Source organism: Phalangium opilio, unplaced genomic scaffold, assembly GCF_054372755.1.
Source record: "Phalangium opilio isolate 3A_F unplaced genomic scaffold, DU_Popi_V2 ptg000101l_1, whole genome shotgun sequence".
Taxonomy (NCBI): Eukaryota; Metazoa; Arthropoda; class Arachnida; order Opiliones; family Phalangiidae; genus Phalangium; species Phalangium opilio.
In genome coordinates this window covers 9,740,153-9,752,467 of record NW_028324204.1, presented here as the reverse complement: position 1 = coordinate 9,752,467, position 12,315 = coordinate 9,740,153, and the positions used below count along the sequence as shown (strand labels likewise).

At 46.3% G+C, this 12,315-nt stretch overlaps 3 non-coding genes across 3 annotated transcripts; all 3 read left to right on the top strand.

Moving 5' to 3' along the window:
* The first annotated feature begins 2,404 nt into the window (after window positions 1-2,404).
* TRNAI-GAU (transfer RNA isoleucine (anticodon GAU)) lies at window positions 2,405-2,477 on the top strand. The gene has a single exon. It is a non-coding gene; the product is annotated as a tRNA-Ile (tRNA).
* Window positions 2,478-3,581: 1,104 nt separating this feature from the next.
* Window positions 3,582-3,654, top strand: TRNAI-GAU (transfer RNA isoleucine (anticodon GAU)). Its single transcript has one exon. It is a non-coding gene; the product is annotated as a tRNA-Ile (tRNA).
* A 4,926-nt stretch (window positions 3,655-8,580) lies between these two features.
* TRNAY-GUA (transfer RNA tyrosine (anticodon GUA)) lies at window positions 8,581-8,653 on the top strand. Its single transcript has one exon. It is a non-coding gene; the product is annotated as a tRNA-Tyr (tRNA).
* The last annotated feature ends 3,662 nt before the right edge of the window (window positions 8,654-12,315 follow it).

The window sequence follows — 12,315 nt, the reverse complement described above, 5'->3', positions numbered from 1 at the left end:
TAAAAAGTCAAGGTTTTTTCCACAACACCTGACGACCATTTAATTTTTGGGCTTCCGTGGCGCAATGGTTAGCGCGTTCGGCTGTTAACCAATAGGTTGGTGGTTCGAGCCCCTCCGGGAGCGGTGTTGTGAGGTCTCAGATGTAACGTAAAATGTCAGAGTTTTTCCACAATACCTGACGAACATTTAATTTTTGAGCTTCCGTGGCGCAATGATTAGCGCGTTCAGCTGTTAATCGAAAGGTTGAAGGTTCGAGCCCACCCGGGAGAGGTGTTGTGGGGTCTCAGATGTAGCGTAAAAAGTCAAAACTTTTCCACAATACGTGACAACCATTTAATTTCTGAGCTTCCGTGGCTCAATGGTTAGCGCGTTCGGCTGTTAACCAATAGGTTGGTGGCTCGAGCTCATCCGGGAGCGGTGTTGTGAGGTCTCAGATGTGACGTAAAAAGTCAAGGTTTTTCCACAATACCTGACGAACATTTAATTTTTGGGCTTCCTTGGCGCAATGGTTAGCGCGTTCGGCTGTTAACCGAAAGGTTGGTGGTTCGAGCACAACCGGGAGAGGTGTTGTAGGGTCTCAGATGTAACGTAATAAGTCACAACGTATCCACAATACCTGACAACCATTTAATTTCTGAGCTTCCGTGGCTCAATGGTTAGCGCGTTCGGCTCTTCACCAATAGGTTGGTGGTTCGAGCCCATCCGGGAGCGGTGTTGTGAGGTCTCAGATGTAACGTAAAATGTCAGAGTTTTTCCACAACACCTGACGAACATTTAATTTTTGGGCTTCCGTGGCGCAATGATTAGCGCGTACAGCTGTTAATCGAAAGGTTGAAGGTTCGAGCCCACCCGGGAGAGGTGTTGTGGGGTCTCAGATGTTGCGTAAAAAGTCAAAACTTTTCCACAATACGTGACAACCATTTAATTTCTGAGCTTCCGTGGCTCAATGGTTAGCGCGTTCGGCTGTTAACCGATAGGTTGGTGGTTCGAGCCCATCCGGGAGCGGTGTTGTGACGTCTCAGATGTGACGTAAAAAGTCAAGGTTTTTCCACAATACCTGAAGACCATTTAATTTTTGGGCTTCCGTGGCGCAATGGTTAGCGCGTTGGGCTGTTAACCAATAGGTTGGTGGTTCGAGCCCATCCGGGAGCGGTGTTGTGAGGTCTCAGATGTAACGTAAAAAGTCAAAGATTTTTACACAATACCTGACGAGCATTTAATTTTTGGGCTTCCGTGGCTCAATGGTTAGCGCGTTCGGCTGTTAATCGAAAGGTTGAAGGTTCGAGCCCACCCGGGAGAGGTGTTGTGGGGTCTCAGATGTAGCGTAAAAAGTCAAAACTTTTCCACAATACGTGACAACCATTTAATTTCTGAGCTTCCGTGGCTCATGGGTTAGCGCGTTCGGCTGTTAACCAATAGGTTGGTGGTTCGAGCCCATCCGGGAAAGGTGTTGTGAGGTCTCAGATGTGACGTAAAAAGTCAAGGTTTTTACACAATACCTGACGAGCATTTAACTTTTGGGCTTCCGTGGCTCAATGGTTAGCGCGTTCGGCTGTTAATCAATAGGTTGGTGGTTCGAGCCCATCCGGGAGCGGTGTTGTGACGTCTCAGATGTGACGTAAAAAGTCAAGGTTTTTTCCACAACACCTGACGACCATTTAATTTTTGGGCTTCCGTGGCGCAATGGTTAGCGCGTTCGGCTGTTAACCAATAGGTTGGTGGCTCGAGCTCATCCGGGAGCGGTGTTGTGAGGTCTCAGATGTGACGTAAAAAGTCAAGGTTTTTCCACAATACCTGACGAACATTTAATTTTTGGGCTTCCTTGGCGCAATGGTTAGCGCGTTCGGCTGTTAACCGAAAGGTTGGTGGTTCGAGCACAACCGGGAGAGGTGTTGTAGGGTCTCAGATGTAACGTAATAAGTCACAACTTATCCACAATACCTGACAACCATTTAATTTCTGAGCTTCCGTGGCTCAATGGTTAGCGCGTTCGGCTGTTCACCAATAGGTTGGTGGTTCGAGCCCATCCGGGAGCGGTGTTGTGAGGTCTCAGATGTAACGTAAAATGTCAGAGTTTTTCCACAACACCTGACGAACATTTAATTTTTGGGCTTCCGTGGCGCAATGATTAGCGCGTACAGCTTTTAATCGAAAGGTTGAAGGTTCGAGCCCACCCGGGAGAGGTGTTGTGGGGTCTCAGATGTTGCGTAAAAAGTCAAAACTTTTCCACAATACGTGACAACCATTTAATTTCTGAGCTTCCGTGGCTCAATGGTTAGCGCTTTCGGCTGTTAACCGATAGGTTGGTGGTTCGAGCCCATCCGGGAGCGGTGTTGTGACGTCTCAGATGTGACGTAAAAAGTCAAGGTTTTTCCACAATACCTGAAGACCATTTAATTTTTGGGCTTCCGTGGCGCAATGGTTAGCGCGTTGGGCTGATAACCAATAGGTTGGTGGTTCGAGCCCATCCGGGAGCGGTGTTGTGAGGTCTCAGATGTAACGTAAAAAGTCAAAGTTTTTTCCACAACACCTGACGAACATTTAATTTTTGGGCTTCCGTGGCGCAATGATTAGCGCGTTCAGCTGTTAATCGAAAGGTTGAAGGTTCGAGCCCACCCGGGAGAGGTGTTGTGGGGTCTCAGATGTAGCGTAAAAAGTCAAAACTTTTCCACAATACGTGACAACCATTTAATTTCTGAGCTTCCGTGGCTCAATGGTTAGCGCCTTCGGCTGTTAACCAATAGGTTGGTGGTTCGAGCCCATCCGGGAGCGGTGTTGTGAGGTCTCAGATGTGACGTAAAAAGTCAAGATTTTTACACAATACCTGACGAGCATTTAATTTTTGGGCTTCCGTGGCGCAATGGTTAGCGCGTTCAGCTGTTAACCAATAGGTTGGTGGTTTGAGCCCACCCGGGAGCGGAGTTGTGAGGTCTCAGATGTGACGTAAAAAGTCAAGGTTTTTCCACAATACCTGACGAACATTTAATTTTTGGGCTTCCTTGGCGCAATGGTTAGCGCGTTCGGCTGTTAACCGAAAGGTTGGTGGTTCGAGCACAACCGGGAGAGGTGTTGTAGGGTCTCAGATGTAACGTAATAAGTCACAACTTATCCACAATACCTGACAACCATTTAATTTCTGAGCTTCCGTGGCTCAATGGTTAGCGCGTTCGGCTGTTCACCAATAGGTTGGTGGTTCGAGCCCATCCGGGAGCGGTGTTGTGAGGTCTCAGATGTAACGTAAAATGTCAGAGTTTTTCCACAACACCTGACGAACATTTAATTTTTGGGCTTCCGTGGCGCAATGATTAGCGCGTACAGCTTTTAATCGAAAGGTTGAAGGTTCGAGCCCACCCGGGAGAGGTGTTGTGGGGTCTCAGATGTTGCGTAAAAAGTCAAAACTTTTCCACAATACGTGACAACCATTTAATTTCTGAGCTTCCGTGGCTCAATGGTTAGCGCTTTCGGCTGTTAACCGATAGGTTGGTGGTTCGAGCCCATCCGGGAGCGGTGTTGTGACGTCTCAGATGTGACGTAAAAAGTCAAGGTTTTTCCACAATACCTGAAGACCATTTAATTTTTGGGCTTCCGTGGCGCAATGGTTAGCGCGTTGGGCTGATAACCAATAGGTTGGTGGTTCGAGCCCATCCGGGAGCGGTGTTGTGAGGTCTCAGATGTAACGTAAAAAGTCAAAGTTTTTTCCACAACACCTGACGAACATTTAATTTTTGGGCTTCCGTGGCGCAATGATTAGCGCGTTCAGCTGTTAATCGAAAGGTTGAAGGTTCGAGCCCACCCGGGAGAGGTGTTGTGGGGTCTCAGATGTAGCGTAAAAAGTCAAAACTTTTCCACAATACGTGACAACCATTTAATTTCTGAGCTTCCGTGGCTCAATGGTTAGCGCCTTCGGCTGTTAACCAATAGGTTGGTGGTTCGAGCCCATCCGGGAGCGGTGTTGTGAGGTCTCAGATGTGACGTAAAAAGTCAAGATTTTTACACAATACCTGACGAGCATTTAATTTTTGGGCTTCCGTGGCGCAATGGTTAGCGCGTTCAGCTGTTAACCAATAGGTTGGTGGTTTGAGCCCACCCGGGAGCGGAGTTGTGGGATCTCAAATGTAACGTAGAAAACCAAAGTTTTTCCACAATACCTGACGACCATTTAGTTTTTGGGCTTCCGTGGCGCAATGGTTAGCGCGTTCGGTTGTTAACCAATAGGTTGGTGGTTCGAGCCCTCCCGGGAGGGGTGATGTGGGATCTCAAATGTAACGTAAAAAGCCAAAGTTTTTCCGCAATACCTGACGACCATTTATTTTTTGGGCTTCCTTGGCGCAATGGTTAGCGCGTTCGGCTGTTAACCGAAAGGTTGGTGGTTCGAGCCCAACCGGGAGAGGTGTTGTAGGGTCTCAGATGTTACGTAATAAGTCATAACTTATCCACAATACCTGACAACCATTTAATTTCTGAGCTTCCGTGGCTCAATGGTTAGCGCGTTGGGCTGTTAACCAATAGGTTGGTGGTTCGAGCCAATCCGGGAGCGGTGTTGTGAGGTCTCAGATGTAACGTAAAAAGTCAAGGTTTTTTCCACAACACCTGACGAACATTTAATTTTTGGGCTTCCGTGGCGCAATGATTAGCGCGTTCAGCTGTTAATCGAAAGGTTGAAGGTTGAGCCCACCCGGGAAAGGTGTTGTGGGGTCTCAGATGTAGCGTAAAAAGTCAAAACTTTTCCACAATACGTTACAACCATTTAATTTCTGAGCTTGCGTGGCTCAATGGTTAGCGCGTTCGGCTGTTAACCAATAGGTTGGTGGTTCGAGCCCATCCGGGAGCGGTGTTGTGAGGTCTCAGATGTGACGTAAAAAGTCAAGGTTTTTACACAATACCTGACGAGCATTTAATTTTTGGGCTTCCGTGGCGCAATGGTTAGCGCGTTCAGCTGTTAACCAATAGGTTGGTGGTTTGAGCCCACCCGGGAGCGGTGTTGTGGGATCTCAAATGTAACGTAGAAAACCAAAGTTTTTCCACAATACCTGACGACCATTTAGTTTTTGGGCTTCCGTGGCGCAATGGTTAGCGCGTTCGGTTGTTAACCAATAGGTTGGTGGTTCGAGCCCACCCGGGAGGGGTGATGTGGGATCTCAAATGTAACGTAGAAAGCCAATGTTTTTCCACAATACCTGACGACCATTTAGTTTTTGGGCTTCCGTGGCGCAATGGATAGCGCGTTCGGCTGTAAACCAATAAGTTGGTGGTTCGAGCACACCCGGGAGCGGTGATGTGAGGTCTCAGATGTAACGTAAAATGTCAGATTTTTTCCACAATACCTGACGAACATTTAATTTTTGGGCTTCCGAGGCGCAATGATTAGCGCGTTCAGCTGTTAATCGAAAGGTTGAAGGTTCGAGCCCACCCGGGAGAGGTGTTGTGGGGTCTCAGATGTAGCGTAAAAAGTCAAAACTTTTCCACAATACGTGACAACCATTTAATTTCTGAGCTTCCGTGGCTCAATGGTTAGCGCGTTCGGCTGTTAACCAATAGGTTGGTGGTTCGAGCCCATCCGGGAGCGTTGTTGTGAGGTCTCAGATGTGACGTAAAAAGTCAAGGTTTTTACACAATACCTGACGAGCATTTAATTTTTGGGCTTCCGTGGCGCAATGGTTAGTGCGTTTAGCTGTTAACCAATAGGTTGGTGGTTCGAGCCCACCCGGGAGCGGTGTTGTGGGATCTCAAATGTAACGTAGAAAACCAAAGTTTTTCCACAATACCTGACGACCATTTAGTTTTTGGGCTTCCGTGGCGCAATGGTTAGCGCGTTCGGCTGTTAACCAATAGGTTGGTGGTTCGAGCCCACCCGGGAGCGGTGATGTGGGGTCTCAAATGTAACGTAGAAAGCCAAAGTTTTTCCACAATACCTGACGACCATTTATTTTTTGGGCTTCCTTGGCGCAATGGTTAGCGCGTTCGGCTGTTAACCGAAAGGTTGGTGGTTCGAGCCCAACCGGGAGAGGTGTTGTAGGGTCTCAGATGTAACGTAATAAGTCATAACTTATCCACAATGCGTGACAACCATTTAATTTCTGAGCTTCCGTGGCTCAATGGTTAGCGCGTTCGGCTGTTAACCAATAGGTTGGTGGTTCGAGCCCATCCGGGAGCGGTGTTGTGAGGTCTCAGATGTGACGTAAAAAGTCAAGGTTTTTACACAATACCTGACGAGCATTTAATTTTTGGGCTTCCGTGGCGCAATGGTTAGCGCGTACAGCTGTTAATCGAAAGGTTGAAGGTTCGAGCCCACCCGGGAGAGGTGTTGTGGGGTCTCAGATGTTGCGTAAAAAGTCAAAACTTTTCCACAATACGTGACAACCATTTAATTTCTGAGCTTCCGTGGCTCAATGGTTAGCGCGTTCGGCTGTTAACCGATAGGTTGGTGGTTCGAGCCCATCCGGGAGCGGTGTTGTGACGTCTCAGATGTGACGTAAAAAGTCAAGGTTTTTCCACAATACCTGAAGACCATTTAATTTTTGGGCTTCCGTGGCGCAATGGTTAGCGCGTTGGGCTGTTAACCAATAGGTTGGTGGTTCGAGCCCACCCGGGCGCGGTGTTGTGGGATCTCAAACGTAACGTAGAAAGCCAAAATTTTTTCACAACACCTGACGAACATTTAATTTTTGGGCTTCCGTGGCGCAATGATTAGCGCGTTCAGCTGTTAATCGAAAGGTTGCAGGTTCGAGCCCACCAAGGAGAGGTGTTGTGGGGTCTCAGATGTAGCGAAAAAAGTCAAAACTTTTCCACAATACGTGACAACCATTTAATTTCTGAGCTTCCGTGGCTCAATGGTTAGCGCGTTCGGCTGTTAACCAATAGGTTGGTGGTTCGGGCCCATCCGGGAGCGGTGTTGTGAGGTCTCAGATGTGACGTAAAAAGTCAAGGTTTTTACACAATACCTGACGAGCATTTAATTTTTGGGCTTCCGTGGCGCAATGGTTAGCGCGTTCAGCTGTTAACCAATAGGTTGGTGGTTTGAGCCCACCCGGGAGCGGTGTTGTGGGATCTCAAATGTAACGTAGAAAACCAAAGTTTTTCCACATACCTGACGACCATTTAGTTTTTGGGCTTCCGTGGCGCAATGGTTAGCGCGTTCAGCTGTTAACCAATAGGTTGGTGGTTTGAGCCCACCCGGGAGCGGTGTTGTGGGATCTCAAATGTAACGTAGAAAACCAAAGTTTTTCCACAATACCTGACGACCATTTATTTTTTGGGCTTCCTTGGCGCAATGGTTAGCGCGTTCGGCTGTTAACCGAAAGGTTGGTGGTTCGAGCCCAACCGGGAGAGGTGTTGTAGGGTCTCAGATGTTACGTAATAAGTCATAACTTATCCACAATACCTGACAACCATTTAATTTCTGAGCTTCCGTGGGTCAATGGTTAGCGCGTTCGGCTGTTAACCAATAGGTTGGTGGTTCGAGCCCATCCGGGAGCGGTGTTGTGAGGTCTCAGATGTAACGTAAAATGTCAGAGTTTTTCCACAACACCTGACGAACATTTAATTTTTGGGCTTCCGTGGCGCAATGATTAGCGCGTACAGCTGTTAATCGAAAGGTTGAAGGTTCGAGCCCACCCGGGAGAGGTGTTGTGGGGTCTCAGATGTTGCGTAAAAAGTCAAAACTTTTCCACAATACGTGACAACCATTTAATTTCTGAGCTTCCGTGGCTCAATGGTTAGCGCGTTCGGCTGTTAACCGATAGGTTGGTGGTTCGAGCCCATCCGGGAGCGGTGTTGTGACGTCTCAGATGTGACGTAAAAATTCAAGGTTTTTCCACAATACCTGAAGACCATTTAATTTTTGGGCTTCCGTGGCGCGATGGTTAGCGCGTTGGGCTGTTAACCAATAGGTTGGTGGTTCCAGCCCATCCGGGAGCGGTGTTGTGAGGTCTCAGATGTAACGAAAAAAGTCAAGGTTTTTTCCACAACACCTGACGAACATTTAATTTTTGGGCTTCCGTGGCGCAATGATTAGCGCGTTCAGCTGTTAATCGAAAGGCTGAAGGTTCGAGCCCACCCGGGAGAGGTGTTGTGGGGTCTCAGATGTAGCGTAAAAAGTCAAAACTTTTCCACAATACGTGACAACCATTTAATTTCTGAGCTTGCGTGGCTCAATGGTTAGCGCGTTCGGCTGTTAACCAATAAGTTGGTGGTTCGAGCCCATCCGGGAGCGGTGTTGTGGGATCTCAAATGTAACGTAGAAAACCAAAGTTTTTCCACAATACCTGACGACCATTTAGTTTTTGGGCTTCCGTGGCGCAATGGTTAGCGCGTTCGGTTGTTAACCAATAGGTTGGTGGTTCGAGCCCACCCGGGAGGGGTGATGTGGGATCTCAAATGTAACGTAGAAAGCCAATGTTTTTCCACAATACCTGACGACCATTTATTTTTTGGGCTTCCTTGGCGCAATGGTTAGCGCGTTCGGCTGTTAACCGAAAGGTTGGTGGTTCGCGCCCAACCGGGAGAGGTGTTGTAGGGTCTCAGATGTAACGTAATAAGTCATAACTTATCCACAATACCTGACGACCATTTAATTTTTGGGCTTCCGTGGCGCAATGGTTAGCGCGTTCGGCTGTAAACCAATAGGTTGGTGGTTCGAGCCCATCCGGGAGCGGTGTTGTGAGGTCTCAGATGTGACGTAAAAAGTCAAGGTTTTTCCACAATACCTGACGAACATTTTAATTTTGGGCTTCCTTGGCGCAATGGTTAGCGCGTTCGACTGTTAACCGAAAGGTTGGTGGTTCGAGCCCAACCGGGAGAGGTGTTGTAGGGTCTCAGATGTAACGTAATAAGTCATAACTCAGTGCCGTCTTATCCATTGGGCCCGCTGGGCACTGGCCCAGGGGCCCCTTAAGAACAGGGGCCCCATAATTGTCAAATAATACTCATTTTACATTTCTTGTCAGAAGAAAACCACTAGAAAATATAAACTATTTTCCATCGGTCATTCAGTCTTTTCAATGAAAAATTTGGCCTTCGAACTTGAAAAATGTAAAACTAAAAATCTGAGACCTATAAGATAGTCACCCATTGCCTAGGCTTTTATGTTATCCCTCCTCCCCATGGCCTCACTTCACAACCGCACATCGGCTTATTTATTTAGTTTGAAACCTTCACTTTAAATCAGACTCAGTCTAAACTGTCACTTTGCCCATGCGCAGAGAGAAAACCTGGAATTTTCTCGCTCATTCTCGCTGTTAGGTGGCATGTGGATGTGGGGTACAAGTCTATTTCTTTCCCTGCTGAAAGTAGACAACTCTGTTTAAAATATAATGCCTATTATGAATAAAATTATGGCTGAGATGTTAGACAAATTATAAATAGAGATTATTAGTGATCAAATCAAAAATGAAACATAATACTTTGAGCGGTGCCCAGAAGATAAAACGAGCTGCGCAGGAGAAAGAGAAAGCTGACAAACTTCGCAAGGTAACATCATGAGAAGTGCTGAGCCTGGTAAAATTACTCTTTCAACAATATCACCGAAGCCCTCAACGACTACCACAGTTCCAACCGACATTGCAGTGGAGTCATCACTTGTTCCTACAACTGATCCAGATGAGGATATTCCACCAGTGGAAGTGCCTAAATGTGAAACGAAAACATCTTCCTTCCAGGAAACAGATGTAGGCTATGGGTAATCGGCAATCCTAACACAGTTGAATGCTGGATTCGAAATGGGCCGACATCTTGTCAGAACCATGAAAAGACCTTTCCAAGATACGCCGAGTGTATAAAGAGGATGGAGATAGCATTAGAATTCCAAGACAAGATATTTGCCAAAAAATGTGTTCAAACGTGAATTACGTAATGGCGATCCAAAAAATGATCGACTTCGATCCAATTCTAAAGGAATTTTCAAGGAAGAAAGTGCACAAATGTTTCTAGCTTTGCGTTCACTATTAAATTTGTAGACTTTCGTTTGAAGGAAATAATAAATATTTTTATTTCTCGATTAATTTGATTTGTATAGGGGATTAGGGGGCCCAATATACTGCACTGCCCAGGGGCCCATATAGCACCAAAGACGGCCCTGTCATAACTTATCCACAATACCTGACAACCATTTAATTTCTGAGCTTCCGTGGCTCAATGGTTAGCGCGTTCGGCTGTTAACCAATAGGTTGGTGGTTCGAGCCCATCCGGAAGCGGTGTTGTGAGGTCTCAGATGTGACGTAAAAAGTCAAGGTTTTTACACAATACCTGACGAGCATTTAATTTTTGGGCTTCCGTGGCGCAACCACCAACCTATTGGTTAACAGCCGAACGCGCTAACCATTGAGCCACGGAAGCCCAAAAATTAAATGTTCGTCAGGTATTGTGGAAAAACTCTGACATTTTACGTTACATCTGAGACCTCACAACACCGCTCCCGGATGGGCTCAAACCACCAACCTATTGGTTAACAGCCGAACGCGCTAACCTTTGAGCCACGGAAGCTCAGAAATTAAATGGTTGTCAGGTATTGTGGATAAGTTATGACTTTTTACGTTACATCTGAGACCCTACAACACCTCTTCCGGTTGGGCTCGAACCACCAACCTTTCGCTTAACAGCCGAACGCGCTAACCATTGCGCCAAGGAAGCCCAAAAATTTTAAGGGTCGTCAGGTATTGTGGCAAAACTTTGGCTTTCTACGTTACATTTGAGATCCCACACCACCGCTCCCGGGTGGGCTCGAACCACCAACCTATTGGTTAACAGCCGAACGCGCTAACCATTGAGCCACGGAAGCTCAGAAATTAAATGGTTGTCACGTATTGTGGATAAGTTTTGACTTTTTACGTTACATCTGAGACCTCACAACACCGCTCCCGGATGGGCTCAAACCACCAACCTATTGGTTAACAGCCGAACGCGCTAACCATTGCGCCACGGAAGCCCAAAAATTAAATGGTCGTCAGGTGTTGTGGAAAAAACCTTGACTCTTTACGTCACATCTGAGACGTCACAACACCGCTCCCGGATGGGCTCGAACCACACACCTGTTGGTTAACAACCGAACGCGCTAACCTTTGAGCCACGGAAGCTCAGAAATTAAATGGTTGTCAGGTATTGTGGATAAGTTTGACTTTTTACGTTACATCTGAGACCCTACAACACCTCTTCCGGTTGGGCTCGAACCACCAACCTTTCGGTTAACAGCCGAACGCGCTAACCATTGCGCCAAGGAAGCCCAAAAATTTAATGGTCGTCAGGTATTGTGGCAAAACTTTGGCTTTCTACGTTAGATTTGAGATCCCACACCACCGCTCCCGGGTGGGCTCGAACCACCAACCTATTGGTTAACAGCCGAACGCGCTAACCATTGCGCCACGGAAGTCCAAAAATTAAATGGTCGTCAGGTATTGTGGAAAAACTTTGGCTTTCTACGTTACGTTTGAGATCCCACAACGCCGCTCCCGGGTGGGCTCGAACCACTAACCTATTGGTTAACAGCTGAACGCGCTAACCATTGCGCCACGGAAGCCCAAAAATTAAATGCTCGTCATGTATTGTGTAAAAACCTTGACGTTTTACGTCACATCTGAGACCTCACAACACCGCTCCCGGATGGGCTCGAACCACCAACCTATTGGTTAACAGCTGAACGCGCTAACCATTGCGCCACGGAAGCCCAAAAATTAAATGCTCGTCAGGTATTGTGTAGAAACCTTCACTTTTTACGTCACATCTGAGACCTCACAACACCGCTCCCGGATGGGCTCGAACCACCAATCTATTGGTTAACAGCCGAACGCGCTAACCATTGAGCCACGGAAGCTCAGAAATTAAATGGTTGTCAGGTATTGTGGATAAGTTATGACTAATTAAAGCAAAAAGTATAAAAATAATGGTTTCAGTGAACATATGTTATTAAAAATCGAGGTGCATTTTTATTTATTGTTCAATCGAGATGAAATCACTTTTAATGAGTGTTTTATAGGGAATTAAGCTGAATTCGGTCAAACATTTCTCCAGAAAAAAATGCATTCAAAAGTGTACCGAAAAAATCGCATGTTTTTCTTCTTCAAGATACAAAATCCGTGAGTACGATTTCTTATTGAAAATTGAATTTTAACAGTTTTTTGAATGAATATCGTTACATTGCTTGAATTAAAGCAAAAAGTATAAAAATAATGGTTTCAGTGAATATATTTGAAAATAGTGAAGAAATACTCAAAATATGCTTCTTTGGCCGTGAAACGTCGATTTTGAAAATGTTATTAAAAATCGAGGTACATTTTTAATTATTGTTCAATCGAGATGAAATCACTTTTAATGAGTGTTTTATAG